Raw genomic sequence first — 19592 nt, forward strand, 5'->3', positions numbered from 1 at the left:
TCCTCCAAAGTTAGAATAACCCCCTCTGTGTCTAAAATCCACCCGATCATGAAAAAACAAAAAATAGAGGAAAAGGCTGCACAGCCCAAAGCTCCCCAATTCATATACCTAAACAGATGCCACACCACCTTTGCACATACATTTTTCAAATCCAAGGACTCACGTGGCTCAATTGGAGGACCCTAAAGGCTATTCAAACCAAGGGAAGATCTCGAAGAGAGAACTGGAGAATGCAAAATGGTCCTTTTATGGAAAAACTCCTGAAACAACTTACAAGACTGGAAATCACCAAAACATCAGGACGACTGGATTGCAGCCCACTGGCTCTGAATCATGGAAACCTCCAGACCCAACAAAAACTCATCCCTCATTAAATCCAAGACCATACTGGGATCACACTTATAGGGAGAGACTGCCTTATCCCCTCACCAGTTCTCAAAATTCCTCCAATGATGCCCATAGATCTTCAATGTGGAGAGGCACAGATGTTGCTGAATAGATTCTGCCCCTTCCACAGAACAACCCTGGGAAATTAGCCTCATACTCTTAAATGCAAGACCCCTAATTTCAGTCACCTCGTTGACTCCAGCGACAGGTGGGGGGACCTCAGAGGGGACGGAGATAGAGAGAACTGCCACTGGGGAGAGACGACAACTGAATGAGTAGGGGAAACCAAGTCCTCCTTGTTTCAACCCAGAGCCACCAGAAGGACTTCTGCATGGTCTGTTTGATTCTTCCTCACTATCTCAGAGAGCAGCTGGTAGGGAGAAAAAGGGGAGGAAACCAGTAAAGGAGACACGCCAGCCACCTCACTGACAATGTGTCAGTCACCCAAGCATTCTGAAAGGGAATCAGGAAATACAAAGGGAGAAGAGCGTTGGACTCTGTTGCAAACAGTTCCATCCACGGGGCTCTGAACCACAAAGTGATCTGATGAAAAAGGAGAGGATACAGACAGAGGGCTACTGAAGATGTGAATGGTGGCTCAAGTTATCCAATTCTCTCTCCCCAGAAGCTACACTGCCAACAGAGCCAACAGATTCTGCTCTGCCCAACTGCAAATCCTTCGGGCCAGGAGATTCAGATTCAGAGACCCCATACCCTCTTGTCTGTTGATGTAGGCCTGAGCCAACTGGTTGTCTGTCTGGACACAAACCGCTCGAGAGCTTATCCCACTGGAAAACCTGAGCAGAGCCACCCAGACAGCTACGAACTCCCTCCAGTTGGCTGACTGGGAAGTTTGAGCAGGCAACCATTTGCTGTGGGCTGAGTGAGACTCACAACTGGCACCACAGCCATCTTGCTTGCATCTGTAAGGAGAAAACCCTGAAACAAGTGATGCTCCACCAGCCACTACTGGAGGCGTGCGTTGATCACCAATGTCACTGGAACCAAAAATTTGTAGTCCTGTGGTAGTGAATCCCAATATTGCAGCAGTTGGTGAACTAGAGGAAATAAATGTAAATGGCTTCAAGGAATGATGGTCAGAGGCGCTGCCACATCACCCTGAGTGAGCAACCAAGTCCTCTCAGGAATAGTTCCTGAGCCAGCAGACATTCCAAGTGGGACATCAATCTCATCCTCTGCTTGTTGACAAAAGTACCTGTCCCAGATCCGTATGAAACACCACTTCAATGAACTGGAGCCTCTGTGAAGGGAACAAATGGGACTTCTCCAGGTTGAGACATGCTAGATATCTTCTTGTGCCTTGCAGGAAGAAGGAGAAGCAACGAGCCAGTCCAAATACAGGAAAACCCGAATACCTGTGGAATGAATAATACCCACCAGAGGGGCCACCACTTTGGTGAAGACCCTGGGGACGTGGACAGCCTGAGGAGCAGAACCTTGAACTGGTAGTGGATGCCATTCACTGCAAACCAGAGAACTGATGGGAATGTGGATGGAGAGGAATGTAAAGGTACGCATCCCATAGGTAAATGGAACATATAAAATCCCCTGGATTTGTTAACGGCATTATGGACTGGAGAGACACCAGACACCAGTTTGAATGACTGGTGAGGAAGGAATCTGTTCATCCTATTCAAGTTCAGGACAGAAAGCCCCTGAAAGTTTTTGCACCAAAAAAAGAACTGAGTGAAACCCCCGGCCTACTTCCCCTAGGGGAACCACTGAAATTGCGTCCTTCTGCAGCAAACTTTCCCTCCTCAGAGTACTCAGCAGAACTGGACTGAGCCTGAAAAAACGCAGAGGAGGAGAGAAAAATGGAATCCTGTAGCCACAGGATACAACCTCCAGAGTCCAAGCAACAGTCATTCACCAAATATGGCTGGCGCCGCCCACTGGCAGAGGCGAAGCATAGTCATGCCTTTGGCTGTGGGAGGTTCTAGACAGAGAGACTGGATTGATGTTGGAACTAGGACTTATCATAACCTAGGGCATCCCAGCCACGACCTATGCCTTGAAAATGCTTAGAGCAACCCTTGGCAGAGCTCGGGCCAAAACCTCAACCGAAACCAAATCTCCTAAACCTACCAAAAGATGTAGGTGAGGTGATCAATTTCTTTTTTTCTATAGTCTTTTTCACTAGATCCTTCAGTTTGATCATTTGACCCAGAGAATGGCAATTTTAAAAGAACCGCCTTCTCTGAGGCATCTGTCTTCCAGGAGTAAAGCCAGATATTCCTGCGTGCTGAAACAGCCACCCCAGATGCAGTTGCCGATGAACATAAACTGTCAAAAGAAATCTCAGAGGGAGAACAGACCCATTGCTCCTTGGCCCTCAGAAGAGAGGAATAATCAGACCTTTATGACATCCTTTCAGCCAACAATTTAAAATTCTGTAACAAAAACTGTACAGTGTACATAGAATAGGCATTAGCCCAGACTGAGAATGCAGAATAAGGCCTTGTAATGGCATTCTTGATTTTCCTGTGCACAGGGTCAGAGAAAAGGGCATCCTCTAAGATGACTGACCCCTGAGTAGAAAGACTTGCCACAAGTTTGTCAACTTTAACATAAGAAGGAAATTCCTCCAAAAACCCCTCAAAAGGATTCTGCTTCAGCAAGAAATGAGGAAAGGATTGGTGCTACAAATCCTGTCATTTATTGGTCAAAATCCTTCAGACAGAACTGTGCAAAAGAAGAGATACAGGTTTCAGGTGATGACACTGCACCAGAAAATCCTCTTCTGTAGAAGCAACCACAGCAGCAGAAAAACCCAAATTATCCCTGTGCACCGTCTAAATCAAAAGGACCACCCAGTGTGTCCAAATCCCCATGTGCAAGCCCCCAATGCCCAGTGATTCAGTGAGACTTCGTATAATTAAAAAACTCTATAGCAAAGTTCTTAGAAAACAAAAGATGAATGACAGTGTTAAACATCAGCACAAGAACAAGAAAAAGAGCTCGAAAACACTTACCTCTGGCTGGTGTCAGAAATCAATACGGATTCACAGAAAAACAAAACAGGATGTGGTTAGGTGGGGCTTCTGGTTATATGGCATGCTGGGATAGGGGTGGCTATATTGGATGTATTTTCTGGCTGGTTAGGAATATCAGTATCTGTGGGAACAGAGGACTGCTCATGCCATAAGGACTGGATGAGGAAGACTTGTGAGAAGGTAATGTGTCTCTCTGCCTCAAGCCCATGCAGGTTTGCAGAGTGTAGGAGGCTGTCCTGGTTTGTAGTGGGTACCTAAGGTACTAACACCTTATACCAGGTCCAGTTATCCCTTAGTAGTGAAATGTAGGCAGTGTTTAGAAGCCAGGCTCTCTAGGGGTAGCTGTAGCTGAACAGCCAAGGCTTATCTTGGAAACATGCAGAGCTCATGCAATACCACTGTAGTCACATAGTATTCACACACATGAAAGAAAATACTCAGTGTTAAAAAAATAAAGGGACTTTCTTTTGGTGTCACAAATGCCAAAAATACCATAGAGACTGTCCTCCCTAAGGAGGTAAGTAATACACAAATTACATATGGGTAGAAACCTGTGCATTGTGCCTTACTAACAAACTAAGAAAGATGGTCCATTGTGCACATCTTAAAAGACAGATCCTTTTGCAAGCCCAAGCTCTGCTACAGTTTTCAACATAGCCCTGGATCTTATGAACATGCATACAACATCACTGTATTGCTTCAATCAACAGCGACAGGTTCACATTTGTTAATGACGCGTTTTTGTCAGTCACTTAGCAAGTTTAGCCTTGATCAATGAGACTTACATCTCACCCCTCCAATTAGTTCACTGGTGGACAATTATGTTTAAAGTAACCAGGCAATCTCTCTCATTTCAACCTCCACAATGTCCAAGGGTAGCCTGACATTACCCAGCCGGAACATCACAGGAATTGATTCCAAAATTAACCAAGCTGACCGCTCTTGCTTTTTGAACAGCTTTGATAAAATTTCAAGTGACCCGGTCTACTATTGATCTGTATTTTGACGGCTATTCATGTTATTCCAAACTTGGGGGATTCAAATCTTTTCTGTCAGACTAAACAATTTGTGGCTTTGGTTGGGTAATTTATATAAGGACAATTGTTCTTGCCTTGATAATAGCAAATTTATGATTCAATGTGGCCAATAGTATTAGTGCAAATCTCATGTCCTCATTGTATGCACATAATTTGATCCTTATGTGGCGACTTTAATACAAAATTATCTGATAATATAATTGTTTTTAGCAAATGTAATGGGCACCCTTATACTCAGATGCTCAGACGCTTAGCTTTGTAAGTATATTGTCGTATGGGACTATATAAATGCCCCAGAAACCAGCGCCCTTAAGGCCAACCATACTCTAAATTTTTTTGACAACAATTGACTATATTTTCATTTCTAGAAGCTTGTATTGTCATTCCATTGGTAGGGAGGTAATTGAAAAAATGGTAATCACAGTCCTTTATGGTGACATTTTATGCTGGTGGTTATTACCAGTCACCACAGTCCTGACATTTAGGGCCTGATTTAGTTCTTGGCAGATGGAAAACTCCATCACAAACATGACGGATATTCGTCCAATGTATTATGATCCCATGGGAGATAATGAGATCGTAATATGGAGGACAGGATATCCGGCACATTTGTGACAGAGAATTCACCTCTGCCAAGACCGAAAATAGGCTCTTAGGCCCTCATTACAACATTGGCGGTAATGAGCGCCTACCACCATGGTGAAAGCCGCCAAAATACCGCCGCCGTGGCTACCAGCCGACAACGCGTATTACGACCACCGACTGTATTCCACCAGAAATCTGGCGGAACACCGCCGACGGTCATAGCAATGATACAGCCTGGCGGTGTTTTGCTGGCAGATGCTGCTGCTGACAGCAGCGCTGCAGACCCCCTGCAAGCAGGTAAGTCAGGTTCTCTGACCGGAGAGAGGGGTGGGGGGTGTTGTGTGTATGTTTTGGGATGCGTGCATGCGGGTGTGATTCACGTTGGATGCATGCGTGAATGAGTGATTGTGAGTGTTGTGTGTTGTGGATGCATGTGTGTGACAAGCTATGTTAGTGTGTGTTGTGGTTTGTGGGTATGAATGTGTGCATTCATGGGTGGAGGTGGGTATTCATGTGTGCATGTGTGTATATGGGTGCATATTTTTTTCGTGGCAGCACAGAAACCACAAAAACCATGAGGGTAGGCCAGGTCGTAATGCTGAGGGAGGGAATGTGATGGCCGCCGGGCTGGAGACTGAAGTCGCCAGCCCAGCGGCTGCTACCACCCTGGCGGTCTTTGTGTTAAAGTGGCGGTCGCCGCCAGGGTCCAAATCCCATTTTTTTACCATTGGGTTGTAATGAGGGCAATAATGCTTACCACATTGACATCTGTCGACATTGCTGCAGAAAAGGCTGACATGACATTAGATATTTTTTTTTCATATTGCAATTATAATAACAGATTGCTTTATTATCTCATTCACATTATGGCTTTTGTTCAGGCCACTTAATTGTTATGAAGCCCGAGTGCAAAGGGTAGGATTGACTGCCATGATTCAGGGACAGCTCCCCACTTTTGTATAATGTTTGTATGATTGTACGTGCATGAAGGGTTCACCATCTGTGCCTAACCTGTGTGCTGCCTCCTGTGGATTTGGGCAAAGCTTCAATTCCATACTGCTGCATTGCAAACTGCTCTTGGGCAGGATCGCAAGGATGTGGAATTTTGAACGTCTTTCTTTACTTTTCCGTCATTTCTCTTTCAGGCCACATAAGGACGCTGATAAAAGAACACTGTTTAACTACCTATTTCCAACTTGTGTATTCTTACGGTGAACAAGAATCAAGTGCAATGTGGTAAAATTGAAGTGCGCTCTCTGCTTCACTAATTACATTTGCTGCTGGCAGGTGACTGTCAGATTGCTTGAAGTATCAACTGTCTGCTCCCTCATGTCTTCTGGGGAATGAGCGGCAGGGATAGCCTGTCGACACCCTTTTGTTTCTCCACGCTAAGTACAGCTGAAATGTACTGTTTAGTTTTCAATGTCTGTTCAATCCTGGTAAGGGCCTTTTCAAAGGGGTTGTTTTTTGACATTGCAAGGAAAATGACAGTATTGTTATTGTGAATTTGTGGATATGTGTTGTGCTTTACAATGCTGCCCACATTCTAGTAGCATATGAGATGTCACCTGAATGAGGCGCTGTCCTGTATGTGACAGACAAAATACACAAAGAACTGCATGAACTGAAGAAGGGTCTCCTCCAGAGTGTGGGGGAAGACAAGGGCAGGGAAGATTGCAGGATAAAAGAATTTGAGATAATATGGGGCTTTCTAAGCTCTCTTCCTGTGGCGAGTGCACGTCACAGGAACAAACACATAGATTTTCCTTAACGGCATTTTGATAGGCAGGATGGGAAATACACAACAGCCTGAGGCACCATAACAGGGACCAAACACTCTGAGATGGCTGCATAGCAGCAGTCAGAAAAGGAATGCGGAAGCCGCACCCTAGCATGGCGTTTGATGAAAGATGAAGTGGTGAAAACCCCAAAAAGTTATAGAACTTATGAAAGAATTAGGCAGTTATTCCTTAGCCAAAGCAAAAGGGTAAGGTGCTCATTCCATCAGAATACATGAACAGAAGTACAAACAGATATCAAATTAAAAAGAAAGGTTTATCGGTGACAAAGCTGATCTAAATGGCAGCACTGTGGTGGTGGTTGTGGGAGGCTCCTGCTCAGCCCCTGCACTCTCCGATGGCTGCACTGTGGTGGTGGTTGTGGGAGGCTCCTGCACTTTCTGATGGCTGCACAACCACGTCTGGCAGTGGGGGATCTGTGACAGCTGCTGGTGGTGGCGGTGTTTAGCTGTCAGCTTCTGCTGGCATAGATTGCCTCATCCCCTCCTGCCCCTGGGTTGGAGGTCCTTTACCCTTCTTGGCATTGGTGGATGGGCTCTTCCCCCCTCTGCCTGCTGCTGCAGGCTCCTTCTTTGAAGCTGGTGCAAGCACCTTCCCCTTCTTTGCAGCTGGTGTAGGCTCCTTCCCCTTTTTTGCAGCTGGTGCAGAATCCTTCCCCTTCTTCGCAGCTGCTGCAGGCTCCTTCCCCTTCATGTTGTTAGCCTGGAATCCTTTCCACCACGAGGAGGTGGTGCTACCACTGGGCCTGTGGAGTGTTTGCAGAGATGCTTGGCTGGGTCCTTGCTACCCTGCCTATACATGCTGGACGGGGGAGTATAAAGGGGTAGGAAAGAGGTCAATCTGGGAAAGGAAGAGCTTTTTAGAGATGTTGGGGTGGGAAGAGGGAGGAGTAATGGGAGTGGAGGATGAGGGAGTGGTTGTTGGAGGTGTTTGTCTGCTGGATTTGGATGCAGGTACATGGGCTGTATGCTGTTTTGAGGTGGATGGCTGTTGGGTGTCTGAGTGCTTGCGTTTGTGTATTTAGGAGGTGGGGCAGACATGGTGGGAGAAGACACAGGGGACGTGTGCATGGATGTTGTGGAGGTGTCTGCCAGTGAGGTGTGTGTGCTGCTTGGTGTGGTGATGATGCTGGTAGTGGATATTGATGTAGTGCATGCAGGTATGAGTGTGGATGTAACTGGGTGGGTGGTGGAGGAGGAGAAGGGGGAGACAGTGGAGATAGTGGATGTTGTTGTGTCTGCAACTGAATGGTGTTTGTGCCTGTGGGATGAAGTGTGGTGCTTGTGTATGCCTGTGACACTCTTGAGTGTTGGGGCCACCAATCCACCATGAATGCCCTCCGGGAATGCATTAGATAACTGCATCTGGGCTGCCAGCCCTTGGATGGCATTCACAATGGCTGTTTGCCCTACAGAGATGGATCTCAGGAGGTCAATAGCCTCCTCACTCAGGGCAGCAGGGCTCACTAGGGCAGAGCCTGAGTTGCCTGCGGCGAAGGAGATGCCCAACCTCCTGGGTGAGCGGTCACGGGCAACTCGCTGTGGGGCTACTGGGAGGGAGGTGCTGGAAATGGGGGATGGTGGCTGTACCTGCAGCTGGGATGGTCACAGAGGTGTCCGCCACTACCAGGGAGCTCCCATCGGAGGAGGTATCAGTCTGCACCAACACCGCTGTTTGGTGTACACAGCACCCTCACACAAAGTGAACTGGCCTACGCAACAAGGAATGAGGAGGGGTATACACCGCCAACTTCAGCACAACTGGGACCCACGCAGACCTGACCAGTAGTGAATACTAACAAGCTAGGTAAGCAGTATTTCACAATCAAACCCTTAGTCACCAGAGGACCTACGCTTCTATGTCTGGCCTGGCGTAGGGGCACCCACTGACACACAACCACCACCGGGATACCACCCCTCCAGCCATGAGGAGATTAAATGATAGCTACTGTACTCACCCCCTTGTGGTGTCTGTGGTGCCCTCAAGAGCCCATCCAGCTCAGGGTAGGCCACCGCCAGTAGGCAGGCCATCAAGGGGGACAGGGTCCGAAGGGCACCCCTTCCTCGTTGGGAGGCCATCCCAAGCTGGGCCTACGCGGTCTTTCATGCCCAGCGTCTCAGGTCCTCCCACCGTTTCCAACAGTGGGTGCTCCGCCTGCCATAGACCCCCAAGGTCCACACATCCTTGGCGACGGTATGCCATATTCCCTTCTTTTGATGGGCGCTCACTAGCAGAGGCAATAGAGACAGGAGAACACCATTAGACAAACAGTCCAGCCAGTCACACAAATGGCCCACCATACCCGTTTCCATCACCATTGGCACACACATAGCCCAGCATACAACATGTACACCGCCAAGAGAACATCCTCCCACCCTCCTTACACGAGGTCTTCACACACAACTCCATGCATTAATGCCACATGCATCATGCCAACAGTGTATTCACCTGTTGGTCTGGAGACCCATACAGCAGTTCGTACTGGGGAGGACCCCATCCACCAGTCACTCCAACTCCTCAGAAGTGAAGGCTGGGGCCCTATCCCCGGTCACACGGGCCATGGTAGGTTCCAGACACAGGTCACAGCAGCGCATGCAGTGTAGGTTTTCTCCTATGGAAGGTCAGGAAACAAATGAGGAATCTGATAGAAAATGCAGTCACGTCAACGCAGTACATACCGTCACTGCTGGCATAGATCACCATTGGATACTGTACCCCATAGGGCCCAATTATAACCAATGAGGAATTGCACGATGGTTCTCAACCGCCTACCGCCACGGTACACAACGTCAGCGGTATTGCCTCACTTCCACCTGTCCCTCAACATAGGACAGGCGGACGCCATTTCAGGGGGGACGAACAGGCCTATGGATTAATGCTGCATCACAGGATAAATAGGCACATATGTCACAAATTACAATGTCCCCATAACATGTATGCTCATTGCGGACTGTTGTGGCTCCATTGTTCAGTTTGTGATAGCCTACTCACTCTTTTGTCCATTAGATACCTAAAGATGTGGATGAATAGGAGATGGAGACATACCCCGTGTACAGACCTCTGGTGGACTTGGCTATACTGGAGGACAGGCACATAATACTCACCTATAGACTGGACAGGGCCCCAATTACAGAGCTGTGTACCCAATTGGAGCCTGACCTGATATCTGCTATCCGTCATTCCACTGGCATCCCCCCTCTTGTTCAAGTGCTATCAGTGCTCCATTTCCTGGCAACTGGTTCTTTCCAAGTGACTGTGGGCTAGCAGCAGGAATGTCACAGCCAATGTTCTCAAACGTGCTAACAAGAGTGTTTTCTCCTCTGATAAAGTACATATGCAGCTACATTGCATTCCCCCAGGTTGAGGACTTGGCCACTGTAAAGGCCAGATTCTATGTAATGGGACATATCACCAATATAATTGGTGCAATTGACAGAACGCATATAGCATTTGTGCCCCCATGCTAGAATGAACAGGTGTTCAGGAATCGTAAGTGTTTCCACTCCATGAATGTGCACATGGTGTGTATCGTGGACCAGTACATCTCCCACGTCAATAGTATGTATCCTGGGTCAGTGCATGATGCCTTTGTCCTAAGGAATAGCAGCATCCCAAATGTGATGTCCCAACTACAGGGGCACTGGGTGTGGCTAATAGGTGAGCCCTGGTTCTCACCCGGGATATGTTGGTGTATGCCTATGGTGTGGGCCATATAGGATAAGGTGTGGCTAAATGTTGTCCCTCAATATTTGCAGGTGACTATGGTCATACAAACCTATCATGGCTGCTGAGCCCTGTGAGGAATGCCAGGAAAAGGGCAGAAGAACGTTATAATGAGGCACATAGGCGAACCAGAAGGATCATTGAAAGGACCTTGGGCCTCCTGAAGGCCAGGTTCCGGTGCCGCTATCCAACAGGTGGATACCTGTGCTACTCACCAGAGAAGGTCTTTCAGATAGTAGTGGCATGACACATGTTACACAACCTGGCCCTCAGATGCCATGTATCTTTTCTGCAGGAGGAGGAGACTGGAGATGCCCCTGTGGCAGCAGTGGACCCTGAGGACACTAAGGATGAGGAGGCAGAAGATGAGGATGTGGACAACAGAACATATGTGATACTTCAGTACTTCCAATGACACACAGGTGAGACAGTGCAACTTTACATTTCTATGACTTTGGTTGTATTCTGTGTGGCACTGGCATGCTGCCATTTCCCACTTCTTTGCCTACTTACTGTTACCTCTGGATATTCATTTTTCAGATGTTAGTGATTTGACAAATTCTCCTGGTGTGATCACAACATCCAGCTACAGATCATTAATTCTATGCTCATTCTATGTTCAGTTTATTTGCAATGGTTGTAGCTGTTTCAATCAATACCTATTTGAAATACATGAAATACTCGTAGTCGATTTTTATCCAAGGGTGTTTATTGTAGTGCTAATATATAAAGGGGAAGTGCAATGGGATGGGGTGATAATGGAGGAAAGACCAGGGCATTGTTCCAGTTTGTTTGAAGCACAGGTGCATTGTCTATGGGGACATAGGAAGGGGAGCAATGGCAGTTCAATGTGGACAAGGTGACTGAGTGGGACACAAGGGGGGCAATCAGGGGAGTCTCATTTCCTGGCGGTGGTCTTGGCAAGTGTTTCTGGCTTCTGTGTGGTTTGCAGGGAACATTTGCAGGGTGGTTCACCTTCTGCAGGGGGAGGGGTGCTGGTGGCCTGTTGTTCCTGTGGCGGGCCCCCTGGCCACTAGAGGCAGTGAAAGTGGACGGCTGTTCAGAAGACTAGCTAGTGGCAGGGGCCTGCTGGTGTGACACTTCCTCCCTCATAAGGTTGGCCATGTCTTCCAGCACCATGTCTGCCAGCACCCCTGCTATGGAGATCAGGGTGTTGTTGATATACACCAGCCGTATTACGAGTTCCATAGGATATAATGGACTCATAATATGGCTGGTGGTATATCCGTCACTTTACTGTCACTTTTGGGACGGATTAACACCTCCTCCAAAGTTGTAATAACCCCCATCGTCTCTTGTTCTGGGGTGCTGTCCCACGGCGTTGACCCTGTAGGAAAGTACCATCTTGCCTGGCATGTTACCCCCATTTTTACATGTATGTCAGTTTGTTTTTGCCTGTCTCACTGGGATCCTGCTAGCCAGAACCCCAGTGCTCATAGTTTGTGGCCTGAATGTGTATACCTGTGTAGTGACTAACTGTGTCACTGAGGCTCTGCTAATCAGAACCTCAGTGCTTATGCTCTCTCTGCCTTTACATTTGTCACTATAGGCTAGTGACCACTTTTACAAATTTCAATTGGCACACTGGAACACCCTTATAATTCCCTAGTATATGGTACCTAGGTACCCAGGGTATTGGGGTTCCAGGAGATCCCTATGGGCTGCAGCATTTCTTTTGCCACCCATAGGGAGCTCAGACAAACCTTTACACAGGACTGCCACTGCAGCTTGAGTGAAATAACACACACATTATTTCACAGCCATTTTCATTACACTTAAGTAACTTATAAGTCACCTATATGTCTAACCTTCACTTGCTGAAGGTTAGGTGCAAAGTTACTTAGTGTGAGGGCACCCTTGCACTAGCAAAGGTGCCCCCACATAGTTCAGGGCCATTTACCCGGACTTTGTGAGTGCAGAGACGCCATTACACATGTGCACTACATATAGGTCAATACCTATATGTAGCTTCACAATGGTAACTCCGAATATGGCCATGTAACTTGTCTAAGATCATGGAATTGTCCCCCTATGCCAAATCTGGTATTGGGGTGCCAATCCCATGCATCCTGGGGGCTCCACTATGGACCCCGGGTACTGCCAAACCAGCTCTCTGTGGTTTTCTCAGCAGCTATCGCTGCTGCCACCACACAGACAGGGTTCTGCCCTCCTGGGGTCTGGGCAGCCCAGTCCCAGAAAGGCAGTACAAAGGATTTCCTCTGAGAGAGGGTGTTACACATTCTCCCTTTGGAAATAGGTGTTAAAGGCTGGGGAGTGGTCCAACTGTACAAATTTGGAGGAGGTAAGTCGTTGCCTCCCCTCTTTAGTCATGAGTCCTGTGCACCGCGTGAACTGCAGCTACTAGGGCTTCTGTAGACAGTTCCACAAAATTCTTTGTGCACAGCCAAGCCCAGGTCCCCAGCACTCTGTCCTGCGATGCTCAGCTCCCTGAGTTGATCTCCAGCTTTGTGGGACCCTCTTTTGCAGTGTTGAGATGACTGTTGTGTTCAGACTTCTTGAACCCGTGTTCAAGTGCTTCTGTGGTTGCTACCTTCTTGTGCGAGAGCTCTCTACATTGCTGAGGGCCTCCTCTGTCTCCTCTCTCAAGTGGCAACATCCTGGTCCTTCCTGGGCCCGGGCAGCACCCTTTTTCTTCAACAGTGACTCTTGCAGTTAGCAAGGCTTGTTTGTGGTATTTTGCCAAAGAAACCACTTTGCATCCTCCAGCACTCAGTGGGACATCTTCTGCACGAAGGAAAAGGTCCTAGCATCTTTAGTTGTTGCAGAATCTTCAGCTTCTTCCATCGGGAGACAGCCATTTTGTACCTTCATCTGCGGTTTAGTGGGCTCATGCCCCCCCCGGACACGTTCCCAACTCTTAGACTTGGCCCCCTTCCTTTGCAGGTCCTCAGATCCAGGAATCCATCTTCAGTGCTTTGCAGTCTGTTGTGGTCTTTGCAAAATCCTCTATCACGAGTTTAGTGTGTTTCTGGGGGAAATAGTAGTAATTTACTCCTACTTTCTAGGTTCTTGGGGGGCGGTATCTTGGACACCCTTAGTGTTTTCTTACACTCCCAGCAAACCTCTACACACTACACTAGTTTAGGTGTCCATTTGTGGTTTGCATTCCATTTTCTTAGTATATGGTTTGTGTTGCCCTTAGGCCTATTGCATCCTATTGTATTATACAGTGTTTGCACTAATTTCTGACTGTTTTACTTACCTGATTTTGGTTTGTGTGTATATTTTGTGTGTTTTTACTTACCTCCTAAGGGAGTATCTCCTCTGAGATATTTTTGGCACATTGTCGCTAAAATAAAGTACCTTTATTTTTAGTAACTCTGAGTATTGTCTTTCTTATGATATAGTACCTATATGATATAAGTGGTATAGTAGGAGCTTTGCATGTCTCCTAGTTCAGCCTAAGCTGCTCTGCTATAGCTACCTCTATCAGCCTAAGCTGCTAGAACACTACTAATCTACTAATACAGGATAACTGGACCTGGCACAAAGTGTAAGTACCATCAGCTACCCACTATAGGCCAGTCCAGCCTCCTAAAGACCCTGTCCTCAAATCTCCGCCATAGCTCCATCTTCCTTGCTGTTGATATCTGCTGCACCTGTGCTCCAAATAGCTGTGGCTCTACCATGGCAATTTCCTCCACCATGACCCTTAACTCCTCCTCAGTGAAACAGGGGTGCCTTTGTGGTGCCATGGGTGTTATGTGATGCTTGTTAGTGAGGGTGTGTTGGGAAATATGTTGGGGTGTGTGATGCAGATTGTGTGAGGGGTGTATGGGTGTGAGTGGTGTGTGAGTCTAGTTGTCACAGTGGTCTTGGTGTCAGTCTCATGCCAATGATTTGTATTCATAAAGGGTTGTAGGTACTGTGGGTATGTGTTTTATAGTGGTTTGGGTGTGTGGGTGTGGTGTGTGTATGGTTGTCAGATGTGTGTTGTTTGAATTGTCCAATGTGGTATTGTTTTGTCTGTGGGTGTCCATTGTGAGCGTGGCGGTAAGTACCACCAATGGTTTGCCGCTGTTGAATGTCCGCCATGGTGATTCGTTGGCCATAATGTGATGGGCGTTGTTCTGTTGGCGTAACAGTGAGGGTTTTGTGACTGCCACTTTTTCACTGACCTTTGTTCTGGCGGATTTGTGTATGTGGCTGTATTCTGTCGGATTGGTGTGTGTGTGTCATAATATGGTGAACAGATATCCACCACCGCAGCGGTAAGTTGGCCGCCGTCAGTGTGGCAGTAAGTGGGATTTACCGCCAGTGTCATATTGAGGGACTAAGGGCCAGATGTAGCAAAAAGAAAATTTGCGAGTTGCAAATTGCGACTCCATGCGACTTGCAATTTGCAACTCGCAAATTGGTATGCAGTACGGTGTCTCAGACACCGTCTGCGAGTCGCTATGGGGTCGCAATGACCCACCTCATTAATATTAATGAGGTGGGTCGCAAATTGCGGCCCCATAGCGAGTCTAGGCACTCGCAAACATGGAGGCCTGCTGGCGTCAGCAGACCTCCATGTTCGTGACTGCTTTCTCAATAAAGCATTTTTTTTTTTAAGTGTAGCCCGTTTTCCTTAAAGGAAAACAAGCTGCATTTAAAAAAAAAAAAAAACCTTTAGTTTCGGTATTTTTTCAGGGCAGGTAGTGGTCCTTTGGACCACTACCTGCCCTGAAAAAATAGTATTGGCTCCATTCGCAAAGGGAAAGGGGTCCCATGGGGACCCCTTCCAATTTGCGAATGGGTTACTATCCACTTGAAGTGGATGGTAACTGCGACACCCTTTGTGACCGCATATGCGGTCGCAAATGGTATTGCATGCCACTCCGAATCGCAAATAGGAAGGGAACACCCCTTCCTATTTGCGATTCTGAAATGCATATTGCGAGTCGGTCCCGACACGCAATATGCATTTCTGCATAGCAAAGAGGCATTTGCGCCTCACAAACGGCGATTTTCGCCATTTGCGACATGCAAATCCTTTGCTACATCTGGCCCTAAGTTCCTGGCACTACAATGCATGCATCCCACAGCAGCCAAATTCACCCATTAAAGTGGTATCACAACTGTGTTGGTACTCACCCCCTTGTGACTGCTGTGCTGCCTCTAAGCACCCATCCAAATCCGGATATGCCTGCGCCAGAATGCAGGCCATTAGGGGAGTCAGGGTCCAACAGGCACCCCTTCCTGTTGGGAGGCCTTCCCCAGCTGGGCCTCTCCGGTCTTCCTGGCTCAGCACCTCAGGTCCTCCCACCACTTCCTGCAGTGGATGCTCCACTGGTTGTAGACCTCCAGGGTCTGCACTTCCTTGGCAATGGCTTGCCACAGGCCTTTCTTTTGATGGGCGCTGACCTGCATGAGACACACAGAGCAAAAAAACAGACGTCAGTGTGGGTGTCCCATACACAAATGTATGGACCCTTTCATACTGAATGGCCCATGTTGACATGCATATGAACAAAACACAGGCTGAAAGTGGCAGACACCCTACGGCTGGACAGTCACTCATCGAACACACATGCATACAGGCATCTGCCACAGTCACACATGTCTAAGGATGACAGACGGCAACTCACCTGCTCCTCTGGTCGCCCATACAACTTCACGTACAGGGGTAGGACCCCATCCACCAGCTTTTCCAGCTCTTCCGCAATGAAGGCCGGGGCCCTGTCCCCTGTGACACACGCCATCTCAGGGACCAGAGTCAGGACACAGCAGCACACGCAGTGGAATACTACCCTTTACATAATGCAGGAGTCAAGGGTCTGACAAAATGGCGGTAGATACTGCGGCGGTCTGCACCGTCACCGCCTGCAGCAATCATGATTGGACGAGGTTCCCTATTGACAACCATGTAATCCAATGATCAGGTGCACGGCGGTGAACATTGCTTTCCGCCATAACAACTAATGCCAGAGGAATTAAGTCACTTCCACACTACCATACCTGGATGGTAGGAGGCTGCCATTTTGCTTTCACCACGTCTCAATAGCCTTGCCCAGGGCCTCATCCATGGCCCCATTCTCTCTCCCATTCGTCGATTACTGACTCGATTCCTTGATCCACACACGCAGTCACGGTTGGAAGTGTGTATACAATGTGATGCCATTATGACAGAGAAACCTCAGCACACATTAGCCTGACGGTGTACCTCATTCTTTCTGTTTTTGTGTGTCACCTAAGTGACACATTCTGAAAAGTACAGTGACATCATGTGATGCAAGTGTATGTTGACCCTCAAAATGTTTTTGGGCACATTGTCGCTAAAATAATGTACCTTTATTTTTAGTAACTCTGAGTATTGTCTTTCTTATGATATAGTACCTATATGATATAAGTGGCATAGTAGGAGCTTTGCATGTCTCCTAGTTCAGCCTAAGCTGCTCTGCAATAACTACCTCTATCAGCCTAAGCTGCTAGAACACTACTAATCTACTAATAAAGGATAACTGGACCTGGCACAAAGTGTAAGTACCATCAGCTACCCACTATAGGCCAGGCCAGCCTCCTACAGACCCTGTCCTCAAATCTCCGCCATAGCTCCATCTTCCTTGCTATTGATATCTGCTGCACCTGTGCTCCAAATAGCTGTGGCTCTACCATGGCAATTTCCTCCACCATGACCCTTAACTCCTCCTCAGTGAAACAGGGGTGCCTTTGTGGTGCCATGGGTGTTATGTGATGCGTGTTAGTGAGGGTGTGTTGGGAAATATGTTGGGGTGTGTGATGTGGATTGCGTGAGGGGTGTATGGGTGTGAGTGGTGTGTGAGTCTAGTTGTCACAGTGGTCTTGGTGTCAGTCTCATGCCAATGATTTGTATTCGTAAAGGGTTGTAGGTAATGTGGGTGTGTGTTTTATAGTGGTTTGGGTGTGTGTGTGGTGTGTGTATGGTTGTCAGGTGTGTGTTGTTTGATTTCTCCAATGTGGTATTGTTTTGTCTGTGGGTGTCCATTGTGAGCGTGGCGGTAAGTACAACCAATGGTTTACCGCTGTTGAATGTCCGCCATGGTGATTCGTTGGCCATAATGTGATGGGCGTTGTTCTGTTGGCGTAACAGTGAGGGTTTTGTGACTGCCACTTTTGCACTGACCTTTGTTCTGGCGGATTTGTGTATGTGGCTGTATTCTGTCAGATTGGTGTGTGTGTGTGTCATAATATGGTGAACAGATATCCACCACCGCGGCGGTAAGTTGGCCGCCGTCAGTGTGGCAGTAAGTGGGATTTACTGCCAGTGTCATATTGAGGGACTAAGTTCCTGGCACTACAATGCATGCATCCCACAGCAGGCAAATTCACCCATTAACGTGGTATCACAACTGTGTTGGTATTCACCCCCTTGTGGCTGCTGTGCTGCCTCTAAGCACCCATCCAAATCCGGATATGCCTGCACCAGAATGCAGGCCATTAGGGGAGTCAGGGTCCAACAGGCACCCCTTCCTGTTGGGAGGCCTTCCCCAGCTGGGCCTCTCCGGTCTTCCTGGCTCAGCACCTCAGGTCCTCCCACCACTTCCTGCAGTGGATGCTCCACTGGTTGTAGACCTCCAGGGTCTGCACTTCCTTGGCAATGGCTTGCCACAGGCTTTTCTTTTGATGGGCGCTGACCTGCATGAGACACACAGAGCAAAAATACAGACGTCAGAGTGGGTGTCCCATACACAAATGTATGGACCCTTTCATACTGAATGGCCCATGTTGACATGCATATGAACAAAACAGAGGCAGAAAGTGGCAGACAACCTACGGCTGGAAAGTCACTCATCGAACACACATGCATACAGGCATCCGCCACAATCACACATGTCTAAGGATGACAGACGGCAACTCACCTGCTCCTCTGGTGGCCCATACAACTTCGCGTACAGGGGTAGGACCCCATCCACCAGCTTTTCCAGCTCTTCCGCAATGAAGGCCGGGGCCCTGTCCCCTGTGACACACGCCATCTCAGGGACCAGAGTCAGGACACAGCAGCACACGCAGTGGAATACTACCCTTTACATAATGCAGGAGTCAAGGGTCTGACAAAATGGCGGTAGATACTGCGGCCGTGTGCACAGTCACCGCCTGCGGTAATCATGATTGGACGAGGTTCCCTATTGACAACCATGTAATCCAATGATCAGGTGCACGCGGTGAACATTGCTTTCCGCCATGACGACGAATGCCAGAGGAATGAAGTCACTTCCACACTACCATACCTGGATGGCAGGAGGCTGCCATTTTGCCTTCACCACGTCTCAATAGCCTTGCCCGGGGCCTCATCCATGGCCCCATTCTCTCTCCCATTCGTCGATTACTGACTCGATTCCTTGATCCACACATGCAGTCACGGTTGGAAGTGTGTATACAATGTGATGCCATTATGACAGAGAAACCTCAGCACACATTAGCCTGACGGTGTACCTCATTCTTTCTGTTTTTGTGTGTTACCTAAGTGACACATTCTGAAAAACACAGTGACATCATGTAATGCAAGTGTATGTTGACCCTCAAAATGTGTTCTTTCCTCCCCCATGAGTACATACCCATGTTGTTAGGGAGGGCCCCATCTGTTGACAGACCCCTGGTAGATCTGGCCACCATGGAGGAATGTCACATCATTATCAACTACCAACTCAATAGAGCTACAATCCATGACCTCTGTGCATTAATGGATCCTGTTCTGAAGCCGACCAATTGGAATCAGCATGCCATCCCTACAACTGTGCAAGTGCTAACTGTGCTCCATTTTTTGGCCACGGGCTCATTTCAGGTGACAGTGGGAATGGCTGCAGGGTTCTCACAGCCAATGTTCAGCCAAATTCTGTCCAATTTCCTGGATACATTTGTTCAACACTTGCAAACTTATGTCCAGTTTCCGCAAAGGGATAAACTCACTGCATCAAATCTGGATTCTATGCCTTCACTCATATCCCCCATGTGAAAGTTTCCATTGATGGAACCCACATAGCTCTCATACCCCCAAGAGTGAATAAACAGTTGTATATGAATCATAAAAACTAGCACTCCATGAA

Source organism: Pleurodeles waltl, chromosome 2_1, assembly GCF_031143425.1.
Source record: "Pleurodeles waltl isolate 20211129_DDA chromosome 2_1, aPleWal1.hap1.20221129, whole genome shotgun sequence".
NCBI classification, from domain to species: Eukaryota; Metazoa; Chordata; class Amphibia; order Caudata; family Salamandridae; genus Pleurodeles; species Pleurodeles waltl.